This window comes from Rhipicephalus microplus, unplaced genomic scaffold (assembly GCF_043290135.1).
Source record: "Rhipicephalus microplus isolate Deutch F79 unplaced genomic scaffold, USDA_Rmic scaffold_687, whole genome shotgun sequence".
Lineage (NCBI taxonomy): Eukaryota > Metazoa > Arthropoda > Arachnida > Ixodida > Ixodidae > Rhipicephalus > Rhipicephalus microplus.
The window spans coordinates 7,501-20,000 of record NW_027465243.1 but is presented as its reverse complement, the minus strand read 5'-3'; the positions used below and the strand labels follow the sequence as shown (position 1 = coordinate 20,000).

General features: G+C 60.7%; 3 non-coding genes across 3 annotated transcripts in view; all 3 read right to left on the bottom strand.

The window, feature by feature from the left end:
* Positions 1-94, bottom strand: part of LOC142795466 (large subunit ribosomal RNA) — a 3,958-nt gene extending 3,864 nt beyond the window's left edge. Inside the window, exon 1 of the ribosomal RNA XR_012893050.1 lies at positions 1-94. This exon is cut by the window's left edge and continues 3,864 nt beyond it. This is a non-coding gene — a ribosomal RNA (large subunit ribosomal RNA).
* Positions 95-1,248: 1,154 nt separating this feature from the next.
* On the bottom strand, positions 1,249-1,401 carry LOC142795464 (5.8S ribosomal RNA). Its single transcript, XR_012893048.1, has one exon. It is a non-coding gene; the product is annotated as a 5.8S ribosomal RNA (ribosomal RNA).
* A 1,719-nt stretch (positions 1,402-3,120) lies between these two features.
* LOC142795467 (small subunit ribosomal RNA) lies at positions 3,121-4,935 on the bottom strand. Its single transcript, XR_012893051.1, has one exon. It is a non-coding gene; the product is annotated as a small subunit ribosomal RNA (ribosomal RNA).
* Between the last annotated feature and the right edge of the window lie 7,565 nt (positions 4,936-12,500).

The window sequence follows — 12,500 nt, the reverse complement described above, 5'->3', positions numbered from 1 at the left end:
GCTCGCAGCTACTCGGGGAATCCCTGTTGGTTTCTTTTCCTCCGCTTAGTGATATGCTTAAATTCAGCGGGTTGTCTCGCCTGATCTGAGGTCGACAGCGGATACATTCGCTTCCATCAACTTCCTGCACGACCGCGTGCGCTCGCCCTACCAAGTGCGCCCGCAACCCTGTACAGGGCCACTTCTTCACAAGGCTGGCAATCGGCTTCCCCGCTGCACGCGTGCGGCGCACAACCGGTGTGACGTGGAAGTGACGGGACACGTTCGTAAACCCATCGCGAACCGAGTACGACGCCCTACCAAGTGCGCCCGCAACCCTGTACAGGGTCACATCTTCACAAGGCTGGCAAGCGGCATTCCGCTGCGCGCGTGCGTCGTCCGAGCAGTTGCGTGATAAACGACCGTGTCGAAAGCCCAAACACCGCCGAGGCCAGTCGCCGCCGCCGCAAGGGCAGCCACGCAGCCTGGCGAGAGGCATCGTCTCGTGTAGCGTCGCCCCCGCCCCAACTGGAGTGGCCCAGTTTTTTGAACGGGACGGGAACTGCGAAGCACTTAGACCGACGGCGGACTACGACGAGAACGCCTTAAGCTTCGCCAACGTTTCGCCAACTCGTGCGGGAGACTTTTTCCGCTTCGCGGCAAGTCGTCGCGCCGTGCTCTCCGCATCAACCGCGTACGCAGCGAACCGCAAACGTCGGGCGCAGCCTCCTCACCTCCCTGCGCTTTGCGCGCGAACGTTCCCTGTTCGCGCGGCAAAGCCTGGAGGAGGCACGGCCCCGCAGCGTGTTCGAGCGCCCGGTCTACGGGACACCCTGCTTACTTCGAGGGCAACAAGCGCAACGCAAGGCTGCGATCTCGCGCACTTTGCGCACGGCTGGAGAAGCTTTGCTGGCCGGCTTTCGCTCCTCGTGTTTACCGTGCGTTAAAGTTGCGCGTCCGTGGCTCTCGCAGCTCTTGCGCGCCCGGTCGCAGAGAGGAGTACGCAACCTCGACCGCACTTTCCCTGCAGGCTTCCTTCCGACTCGAAGTCCTGCGGCGGTCTCAACGAGGTGCCACATCCTCAATGCAGTCGGTCGCCCCCGTTTCGGTTGGGCTCTGGCACGACGGTCGCCACCGTCTCGCCCTTGAGTGGCCGCTGTTGGCGCTCGCTGTGAGGTGTTCAGCGTGCTGTCCGTGTTGCCGACGCGGTCAAAACGAGTCGACGGCTCACGTTCCCTTGTGCGCCGAAGGCTCTCTTGATATGTGATCCGACCCTCAGACAGACGAAGCCAAGGGAAGACCCAAGGCCGCAATGTGCGTTCAAAGAATCAGTGCTCAGTGTGTCCTGCAATTCACACCAAGTCTCGCAGCTGGCTGCGTTCTTCATCGACCCGAGAACCGAGTGATCCACCGCTTAGAGTCGTGAAAAAGTGTTTGTTCAATTCCGTACAGTCAAAACCAAACGTTTCTGGCACTCGGCCAAACAGTGGCCAAGAAGGGCGCTTTTCAGCGCACGCTTGGACTCCAAAACTCTGCCGCGCCTTTTTCGGCTGCCGCAAATCGAGCAAACGGTGTGTTTCGGACGGCGTTTCGCTTCCGCTACTTGCGAGTGCTTTCGTGGTCCACCCCTCTATAAATACTCGGGAGGCGTCGAAGCCGGTTCTCCAAGCCGGACCCGTAGGTATCGTTGTGTGCTCGCTCTCATTGGCCCGCCTAACCAGAAAATGCCTGCGGTACACCCATTTGGATAAGAGTGCACGCAGATGCGGGCCTCGACGGCTACACATTTCCTCGGGCGGCCGCCTCCCGGCCTCCGTGGAGCGCGGGATGCACGGTCCCATCGACAAGCCTCTCCCGTTTTTACCGTGGCGTCGCGGTTCACCACGGCGGGCGGGTCGGTCTCCTCCGCATAAAAAGGGGGACCCCCGCTTTTTGTTCCACGAAATCGCACAAGCTTTTTTCGCATCCACGGTTTGCCACCGCACACCAAAATGCCGATCCGGCTGCCTACTTTAGCCAACAGGTGGAGCCAGGCGCGCCGTACTTGCGCGGCACTTCCCACGTCCACCGAAGTCGGTGCCAAGGACCACTTTCGGCGCCGGAGCCGCGTACGAGCCTACTCGAGGCGGAAGAACGAAGCCAGCAAGGGCCTGGCCGCAAGTGCGTTCAATTGTCGGGACGTCCAAGTCCCTCGTTCTTCCGTGCTTCCTCTTTCGGCAAGTCGTTGCGGCACCTTCCCAAAGCGCGCAGACCCGCTAATCGCGACGAGCGCGACGTGGCCGTGCCGCCTTTCCCTCGGCAGCAAGCAAAACGCCTGGCAACGTCGACGCTCCCCTAACCGCGATCTCGCACCGTGTTTCGTGTGGCGAATTCAAAAGCCGGCCGGCGCTGCTGCAACCATTACGGTCGGTACGCATACGCCGCGGAGGGCGGGACGGTCATCGGAGCGTGCGGTTCCTCCATCGAGTACTGCGCACCTCGGCCGTCGCATCGCCGTGCCATGACCGGCCGCGCGTCAACGCGAACCGGTGCCAGCGAGATCCCTCGCCTGCAAGAACCGACCGGCAGCCTCCGTCACCCGAGGACGCGGAGGCGCTTGCCGCGGACGGCGGGACGGTATGCACTGGTGCACAGCGGACCCGTCACATCGCCAGTTCCTTGACCGACCGCCGACGCTTGTGCCGTTCCTCTCGTACTTGGCAGTCGCCGCGCGATTGTCGGGTCTCGTTCTTGCACGCTCGAACGGTCGGGAGGGCACTCGGCTGGCGTTTCGGGAACGCGCAGCCTCGCCTTCTACCGACGTAACCACGACTCGCCGTTCGCGCTCCGCCGCTCCTGTTTACAGTACTAGGCGGTCCCGCAGCGGTCGGGTCGCGCATTTCGAGCGCTTCGAGCCACGGTGCAGTGGCGGGTCGAAAGCCGACCTATGAGTGCGTTGCGCCGTTTGTACCCGCGTCCGCCACCTGGCCGACCGTCCAAGGTCGCGGTGTTGGCGTCCGCTGGGCGCAACAATTTGTCACGGGGTGCCGCTCCACATTCAGGCAGCCCCGTGGGGAAAAGCCGACCCCGCGTCCAAACGGGGTCAGCGGCAGAAAGTGTCGGGCGCAGACGCAGCTGAGGCGCTCACCCTTCACAATCCGTTAATGATCCTTCCGCAGGTTCACCTACGGAAACCTTGTTACGACTTTTACTTCCTCTAAATGATCAAGTTTGGTCATCTTTCCAACAGACCGGCGCAACCGAAAGGCCGCGCCGGACATCGGTCCGAAGACCTCACTAAATCATTCAATCGGTAGTAGCGACGGGCGGTGTGTACAAAGGGCAGGGACGTAATCAACGCGAGCTTATGACTCGCGCTTACTGGGAATTCCTCGTTCAAGGGGAACAATTGCAAGCCCCTATCCCAATCACGAAAGAAGTTCCACGGGTTACCCAGTCTTTTCAGACAGGGATAAAGACACGCTGCTTCCTTCAGTGTAGCGCGCGTGCGGCCCCGGACATCTAAGGGCATCACAGACCTGTTATTGCTCTGTTTCGTGCGGCTAGGAGCCGCTTGTCCCTCTAAGAAGGTTGTAAGGTGCTGGGAACCCCGCACCTATTTAATAGGCTAGAGTCTCGTTCGTTATCGGAATTAACCAGACAAATCGCTCCACCAACTAAGAACGGCCATGCACCACCATCCACCGAATCAAGAAAGAGCTCTCAATCTGTCAATCCTCCCAGTGTCCGGGCCGGGTAAGTTTTCCCGTGTTGAGTCAAATTAAGCCGCAGGCTCCACTCCTGGTGGTGCCCTTCCGTCAATTCCTTTAAGTTTCAGCTTTGCAACCATACTTCCCCCGGAACCCAAATACTTTGGTTTCCCGGAAGCTGCCCGCCGAGTCATTTGAGTAACTCAGGCGGATCGCTGGTTGGCATCGTTTATGGTCAGAACTAGGGCGGTATCTGATCGCCTTCGAACCTCTGACTTTCGTTCTTGATCAATGAAAACATTCTTGGCAAATGCTTTCGCAGTAGTTCGTCTTGCGACGGTCCAAGAATTTCACCTCTAGCGCCGCAATACGAATGCCCCCGTCCGTCCCTCTTAATCATTACCTCGTATTCCAAAAACCAACAGAACAGAAACGAGGTCTTGTTCTATTATTCCATGCAAGTTTATTCAGGCGACTCGCCTGCGTTGAGCACTCTAATTTTTTCAAAGTAAAAGCACCGGCCATCTCGAGGCACACAATGAAGTGCACCAAGAAAGAACCGGCATGATGTTCAGTCCGAGCCGTCGCATCGGGTAGATGCACTACTCGTCTGGAACTGAGATCCAACTACGAGCTTTTTAACCGCAGCAGCTTTAGTATACGCTATTGGAGCTGGAATTACCGCGGCTGCTGGCACCAGACTTGCCCTCCAATTGATCCTCGTTAAAGGATTTAGAGTGTACTCATTTCAATTACGGGGCCTCAAAAGAGTCCCGTATTGTTATTTTTCGTCACTACCTCCCCGTGCCGGGAGTGGGTAATTTGCGCGCCTGCTGCCTTCCTTGGATGTGGTAGCCGTTTCTCAGGCTCCCTCTCCGGAATCGAACCCTGATTCTCCGTTACCCGTAACAACCATGGTAAGCAAGTAACCTACCATCGAAAGTTGATAAGGCAGACACTTGAAAGAAACGTCGCCGGCTCGTGGCCATGCGATCAGCACAAAGTTATCCAGAGTCACCACACAATACGGGCCGAAACCCGATCGATCTTGGTCTAATAAAAGCACCCGTTACCCAAAGGGCTCCAGGCTCACTGCATGTATTAGCTCTAGAATTGCCACAGTTATCCAAGTAGGAAGAAACGATCTAAGGAACCATAACTGATTTAATGAGCCATTCGCGGTTTCGCCTTATTTCGGCAGGTACTTAGACATGCATGGCTTAATCTTTGAGACAAGCATATGATTACTGGCAGGATCAACCAGGTAATCGTTCGACTGCGCGTCCGTCCTCGCCCTCGGCGGGCCGGACGCAGTCTGTGTGCGGCGGAGGCCACCTTCAGGCGCCCCAACACGCTTATTTTGCACTCCGAGATGACGGCGTTCGAGCTCGCTACGGCACAACCTTCCCGAAAGACGAGTGGGAGCCGTGCGGCAAGAAGCACGTTCATGCTCGCTCTTTTTCGTTGCATCGACTCGGTCGCGCCGTGCGGGTTGCCCAAGCCCGCTGCACTGTCGGTGGACCGGCCGGAACTAGCAACGGAGCCGAGACTGCAAAGCCGCCAGACGACGGGTCACGCCCGCGTCTTCGGCGCTTTCGCATCTGAATCGCCCGAGGACGACACGGAACACACCTCGATATCGTGGTAAAACGGCACCGTCCGACAACCAGCCCCTAACGCATCAAGCGGATGAGGCTGCAGACGACTGCCGTGGATTCCCCTGGAGCAGACCCGAGGACACGCTTGACGAGGCCGAAGCCCGCCGCATATCAGACACCCGGTCGCTTTCGCGTACGCCGCTCACGAGAACCCCCACATAATAGCAGCGATAAGTACCCAGACCTCCTTGGGCCCTAATACGAGCGTACTCGAGAAAATTTCACCGCGGGTGTGCCCCGAAACGTGTGGCATGTTGAGCGTGCCACAAGTCTACGTCGCTCTCAAACCCGCCGAGGTCGTAGAATTTGCGACCCTACTCACGAAATTCCCACCGAGGATACGGCCGCAAACGTACCGCACCTTGGGTAGGCCACGAGTTTGTGCAACACTACGCTGACGGCACAGCACCGAGGTCGTGCGCGCACGCACGGGAAAATTCCGCCGCGGTTTCTGCCGAAAACGTGAGGCACCACGACTCTCCGCAAGTTCGCGTCGACTGCGAAAGACCGAAGTCGTGAACGACGTGTCCGCTACTCGCCGCCGACACGCTGGACACCAAACGTACAACGACTCGACGGCGTCGTAGAGGCCCACGACGCGGTTTTCCTTAACGACGTCTCGGCGTGGCACCGACAGGTTAGAACGGCCGACCAACGTTCCCTGTCCGCCGTTCGGCTCAGTCGAAGGGCTCGGCGACTTCGGCAACGCTGCGAAGCCGCACGGTGACGCACGCCATGTCCCCATTTTTTTTTTTCTTTCTGCGTCTGCCGGGGTGCCCCTATAATAGCAGCGATAAGCACCCAGACCGCCGTGGGTCGCTCGCCCCGGCTGACGTGGTTTTTCGTACTCCTGCGGCGGTCGCCGTCAAGCACGTCCAAATACGCTACTTTCGTGGGCGCATTCACGCTCTTTCGCTTCGCCGGAGTGCCAGCACTCACTCTGCCAAAAACGGCGAACATCCGAGCGGCGGTTCCCACTTTTGCGTCGGCGTCGCAAACCCCGCCCCGGCAGACGAGGTTTGCCGTACTCGTGCGACGGTGGCCGGCGGGCACGTCGAAAGACGCCGATATCGTGCGCGAATTGGCGCACCTTGGCTTCACCGGAGTGCCGCCACTGACTCCTCCAAAAACGGCGAAGATCCGAGCGGCGCTTCCCACTTTCGCATCGGCGTCCCGAACTCCGCCCCGGCTGACGCGGTTTACCGTACTCGTGCGACGGTCGCCGGCGAGCACGTGGAAAGACGCCGATATCGTGCCCGAATCGGCTCCGTTCGGCTTCGCCGGAGTGCCAGCACTGGCTCGGCGAAAGACGACGAACATCCGAGCGACGGTTCTCACTATTGCGTACGCGTCGCAAACCCCGCCCCGGCAGACGCACTTTGCCGTACTCGTGCGACGGTCGCCGGCGAGCACGTAGAAAGACGCCGATATCGTGCCGGAATCGGCCCCGTTTGGCTTCGCCGGAGTGCCAGCACTCACTCGGCCACAAACGGCGAACATCCGAGCGGCGGTTCCCACTTAGCCGTCGGCGTCCCGAACTCCGCCCCGGCAGACGCGGTTGCCGAGCTCGTGCGACTAGCGACCGCGAAGCCGTCTCGCGACGCCGCTTTCGTGCGCGGCTCCCACTGCGACCTGGGTCACCCGAGGTCGACGAGCAAAAAAGAATGTCGAAAAAATTTTTTTTTTTTTTTGCGTCTGCCGGGGTGCCCCTATAATAGCAGCGATAAGCACCCAGACCGCCATGGGTCGCTCGCCCCGGCTGACGTGGTTTTTCGTTTTCCTGCGGTGGTCGTCGTCAAGCACGTCCAAACACGCCACTTTCGTGGGCGCATTCGCGCTCTTTCGCTTCGCCGGAGTGCCAGCACTCACTCTGCCAAAAACGGCGAACATCCGAGCGGCGGTTCCCACTTTTGCGTCGGCGTCGCAAACCCCGCCCCGGCAGACGAGGTTTGCCGTACTCGTGCGACGGTGGCCGGCGGGCACGTCGAAAGACGCCGATATCGTGCGCGAATTGGCGCACCTTGGCTTCACCGGAGTGCCGCCACTGACTCCTCCAAAAACGGCGAAGATCCGAGCGGCGCTTCCCACTTTCGCATCGGCGTCCCGAACTCCGCCCCGGCTGACGCGGTTTACCGTACTCGTGCGACGGTCGCCGGCGAGCACGTGGAAAGACGCCGATATCGTGCCCGAATCGGCTCCGTTCGGCTTCGCCGGATTGCCAGCACTGGCTCGGCGAAAGACGACGAACATCCGAGCGACGGTTCTCACTATTGCGTACGCGTCGCAAACCCCGCCCCGGCAGACGCACTTTGCCGTACTCGTGCGACGGTCGCCGGCGAGCACGTAGAAAGACGCCGATATCGTGCCGGAATCGGCCCCGTTTGGCTTCGCCGGAGTGCCAGCACTCACTCGGCCACAAACGGCGAACATCCGAGCGGCGGTTCCCACTTAGCCGTCGGCGTCCCGAACTCCGCCCCGGCAGACGCGGTTGCCGAGCTCGTGCGACTAGCGACCGCGAAGCCGTCTCGCGACGCCGCTTTCGTGCGCGGCTCCCACTGCGACCTGGGTCACCCGAGGTCGACGAGCAAAAAAGAATGTCGAAAAAAATTTTTTTTTTTTTTTTGCGTCTGCCGGGGTGCCCCTATAATAGCAGCGATAAGCACCCAGACCGCCATGGGTCGCTCGCCCCGGCTGACGTGGTTTTTCGTTTTCCTGCGGTGGTCGTCGTCAAGCACGTCCAAACACGCCACTTTCGTGGGCGCATTCGCGCTCTTTCGCTTCGCCGGAGTGCCAGCACTCACTCTGCCAAAAACGGCGAACATCCTAGTGGCGGTTCCCACTTTTGCGTCGGCGTCGCCAACCCCGCCCCGGCATACGCGGTTTGCCGTACTCGTGCGGCGGTGGCCGGCGGGCACGTCGAAAGACACCGATATCGTGCGCGAGTCGATGCTTCTTGGTCTCGCAGGAGGGCCGCCACTCACTCCTGCAAAAACGGCGAAGATCCGAGCGGCGCTTCCCACTTTTTCGTCGGCGTCGCAAACCTCGCCCCGGCAGACGCGCTTTGCCGTACTCGTGCGACGGTCGCCGGCGAGCACGTCGAAATACGCCGATATCGTGCCCGAATCGGCCCCGTTTCGCTTCGCCGGAGTGCCAGCACTCGCTCGGCCAAAGACGACGAACATCCGAGCGACGGTTCCCACTATTGCGTACGCGTCGCGAACCCCGCCCCGGCAGACGCGGTTTGCCGTACTCGTGCGGCGGTGGCCGGCGGGCACGTCGAAAGACGCCGATATCGTGCACGAATTGGCGCTCCTTGGCTTCACCGGAGTGCCAGCACTCACTCGGCCAAAAACGGCGAACATCCGAGCAGCGGTACCCACTTAGCCGTCGGCATCCCGAACTCCGCGCCGGCTGACGCGGTTGCCGAGCTCGTGCGACTAGCGACCGCGAACGCGTCTCGCGACGCCGCTTTCGTGCGCGGCTCCCATTGCGACCTGGGTTACCCGAGCTCGACCAGCAAAAAAGAAGGTCGAAAATTTTTTTTTTTTTTTCTGCGTCTGCCGGGGTGCCCCTATAATAGCAGCGATAAGCACCCAGACCGCCGTGTGTCGCTCGCCCCGGCTGACGTGGTTTTTCGTACTCCTGCAGCGGTCGCCGTCACGCACGTCCAAATACGCCACTTTCGTGGGCGCATTCGCGCTCTTTCGCGTCGCCGGAGTGCCAGCACTCACTCTGCCAAAAACGGCCAACATCCGAGCGGCGGTTCCCACTTTTGCGTCGGCGTCGTAAACCCCGCCCCGGCAGACGCGGTTTGCCCTACTCGTGCGACGGTCGCCGGCGAGCGCGTCGAAAGACGCCGATATCGTGCGCTAATTGGCGCTCCCTGGCTTCTCCGGAGTGCCGCCACTCACTCCTCCAAAAACGGCGAAGATCCGAGCGGCGTTCTCCACTTTCGCATCGGCGTCCCGAACTCCGCCCGGGCTGACGCGGTTTACCGTACTCGTGCGACGGTCGCCGGCGGGCACGTCGAAAGACGCCGATATCGTGCCGTAATCGGCCCCGTTTGGCTTCGCCCGTGTGCCAGCACTCACTCGGCCAAAAACGGCGAACATCCGAGCAGCGTTTCCCACTTTCGCATCGGCGTCCCGAAGCCCGCCCCGGCAGACGCGGTTTGCCCTACTCGAGCGACGGTCGCCGGCGATCACGTCGAAAGGCGCCGAATTCGTGCACGAATCGATGCTTCTTGGTCTCGCAGGAGGGCCGCCACTCACTCCTGCAAAAACGGCGAAGATCCGAGTTGCGCTTCCCACTTTTTCGTCGGCGTCCCGAACTACGCCCCGGCTGACGCGGTTTACCGTACTCGTGCGACGGTCGCCGGCGGGCACTTCAAAATACGCCGATTTCGTGGGCGCATTCACGCTGTTTCGCTTCCCCGGAGTGCCAACACTCACTCTGCCGAAAGCGGCGATCATCCGAGCGGCGGTTCCCACTTTTGCGTCGGCTTCGCAAACGGCGCCCCGGCAGACGCGCTCGTGCGACGTACTCGTGCGACGGTCGCCGGCGAGCACGTCGAAAGACGCCGATATCGTGCTCGAATCGACCCCGTTTCGCTTCGCCGGAGTGCTGCCAGTCACGGCGCAGAAAACGGCGAACAAGTGTTTTTTTTTTTTTTTTCCTAGAATTTGTGTTATAGAAGGCACATTTGATATCGGACGATAATTTTCAACTTTATCACGCGCACCGATTTTCGTGTAGAGGTTTGCAAGTTTATGGGAATTTCTCCACTTGGAATAATGCGATTTAGTAGTACTACGAGAACTTCATGGATGTACTCAAGGGTACGGGGCAAGTCAGTTACGTCAACACCTGCAGATTTTTTACACTTCAAACTGAAAATTGTTGGTTGTGAGTCCTCGTGTGATATTAAAGGCCGATTCGCTAACACATAGAACAAAGAAAGAAAGGAAGAAAAAACGCCCGCGCTCGCTCAAGAAACCTGGGTTCGCAACAAGTGGCAACAACAAGCAACCGAGCGAGTGCGCCAAAACCCGTGGCGGCCGAACAAACGCGAAGTCCCAACCGCGTCAGCCGGGGCGGCACGGGACAGGAAAAATCACTTCAGCCGGGGCGGCGGGGCACCGAATAAACCTCGTCACCTCGTCGCAGGATAAAAGAGGAAACAAAAAGTCTAAACAGCGTCTGCTGGAGCGAATGCGTAATAAAACAACAACAACAACAAAAAAAAAAAACACCCGCGCTCAAGAAGTCTGCAATCACCACAAAAGGCGACTGTGACCGAGCAGCGTCAGCCGGGGCCGTGCGGAAACGGAAAAACCGCGACTACCGGGGCGTCGAGGCACCGAAAAATCCACTTCAGCCGCGGCGAAAAAAAAAAACAAAAAGAAAGACGGAGGGGGGGGGGGGAACCACGTCTGCCGGGGCGAAGGAAAAAAAAAAAACGCGTCTGCCGGGGCGAGCCCGGGTGCGGCACCACCGGGAAAACTGTGGCAAACAGACATGGCGATCGAGTGAGTGGGCCGCCAGCCAGGCTCAGCCAAAAAGTGCAAAGTCCGAACTGCGTCAGCCGGGGCGGCAAAAACCACGTCAGCCGGGGCGGCGCAAAAAACCGCGTCTGCCGGGGCGGCACGAAACCGCGTCAGCCGGGGCGGCGCGAAAACTGCGTCAGCCGGGGCGAAAGAAAAAAAAAAAAAAACGCGTCTGCCGGGGCGAGCCCGGGTGCGGCACCACCGGGAAAACTGTGGCAAACAGACATGGCGATCGAGTGAGTGGGCCGCCAGCCAGGCACAGCCGAAAAGTGCAAAGTCCGAACCGTGTCAGCCGGGGCGGCAAAAAACCGCGTCAGCCGGGGCGGCGCAAAAAACCGCGTCTGCCGGGGCGGCACGAAACCGCGTCTGCCGGGGCGGCGCGAAAACTGCGTCAGCCGGGGCGAGCCCGGGTGCGGCACCACCGGGAAAACTGTGGCAAACAGACATGGCGATCGAGTGAGTGGGCCGCCAGCCAGGCTCAGCCAAAAAGTGCCAAGTCCGAACTGCGTCAGCCGGGGCGGCAAAAAACCGCGTCAGCCGGGGCGGCGCAAAAAACCGCGTCTGCCGGGGCGGCGCGAAAACCGCGTCTGCCGGGGCGGCGCGAAAACTGCGTCAGCCGGGGCGAAAGAAAAAAAAAAACGCGTCTGCCGGGGCGAGCCCGGGTGCGGCACCACCGGGAAAACTGTGGCAAACAGACATGGCGATCGAGTGAGTGGGCCGCCAGCAAGGCTCAGCCAAAAAGTGCTAAGTCCGAACTGCGTCAGCTGGGGCGGCAAAAAACCGCGTCTGCCGGGGCGGCACGAAACCGCGTCAGCCGGGGCGGCGCGAAAACCGCGTCTGCCGGGGCGGCACGAAACCGCGTCAGCCGGGGCGGCGCGAAAACTGCGTCAGCCGGGGCGAGCCCGGGTGCGGCACCACCGGGAAAACTGTGGCAAACAGACATGGCGATCGAGTGAGTGGGCCGCCAGCCAGGCACAGCCGAAAAGTGCTAAGTCCGAACTGCGTCAGCCGGGGCGGCAAAAACCGCGTCAGCCGGGGCGGCGCGAAAACCGCGTCTGCCGGGGCGGCACGAAACCGCGTCAGCCGGGGCGGCGCGAAAACTGCGTCAGCCGGGGCGAGCCCGGGTGCGGCACCACCGGGAAAACTGTGGCTAACAGACATGGCGATCGAGTGAGTGGGCCACCAGCCAGGCTCAGCCAAAAAGTGCTAAGTCCGAACTGCGTCAGCCGGGGCGGCAAAAACCGCGTCAGCCGGGGCGGCGCAAAAAACCGCGTCTGCCGGGGCGGCACGAAACCGCGTCAGCCGGGGCGGCGCGAAAACTGCGTCAGCCGGGGCGAAAGAAAAAAAAAAAACGCGTCTGCCGGGGCGAGCCCGGGTGCGGCACCACCGGGAAAACTGTGGCAAACAGACATGGCGATCGAGTGAGTGGGCCGCCAGCCAGGCACAGCCGAAAAGTGCCAAGTCCGAACTGCGTCAGCCGGGGCGGCAAAAAACCGCGTCAGCCGGGGCGGCGCAAAAAACCGCGTCTGCCGGGGCGGCACGAAACCGCGTCAGCCGGGGCGGCGCGAAAACTGCGTCAGCCGGGGCGAGCCCGGGTGCGGCACCACCGGGAAAACTGTGGCAAACAG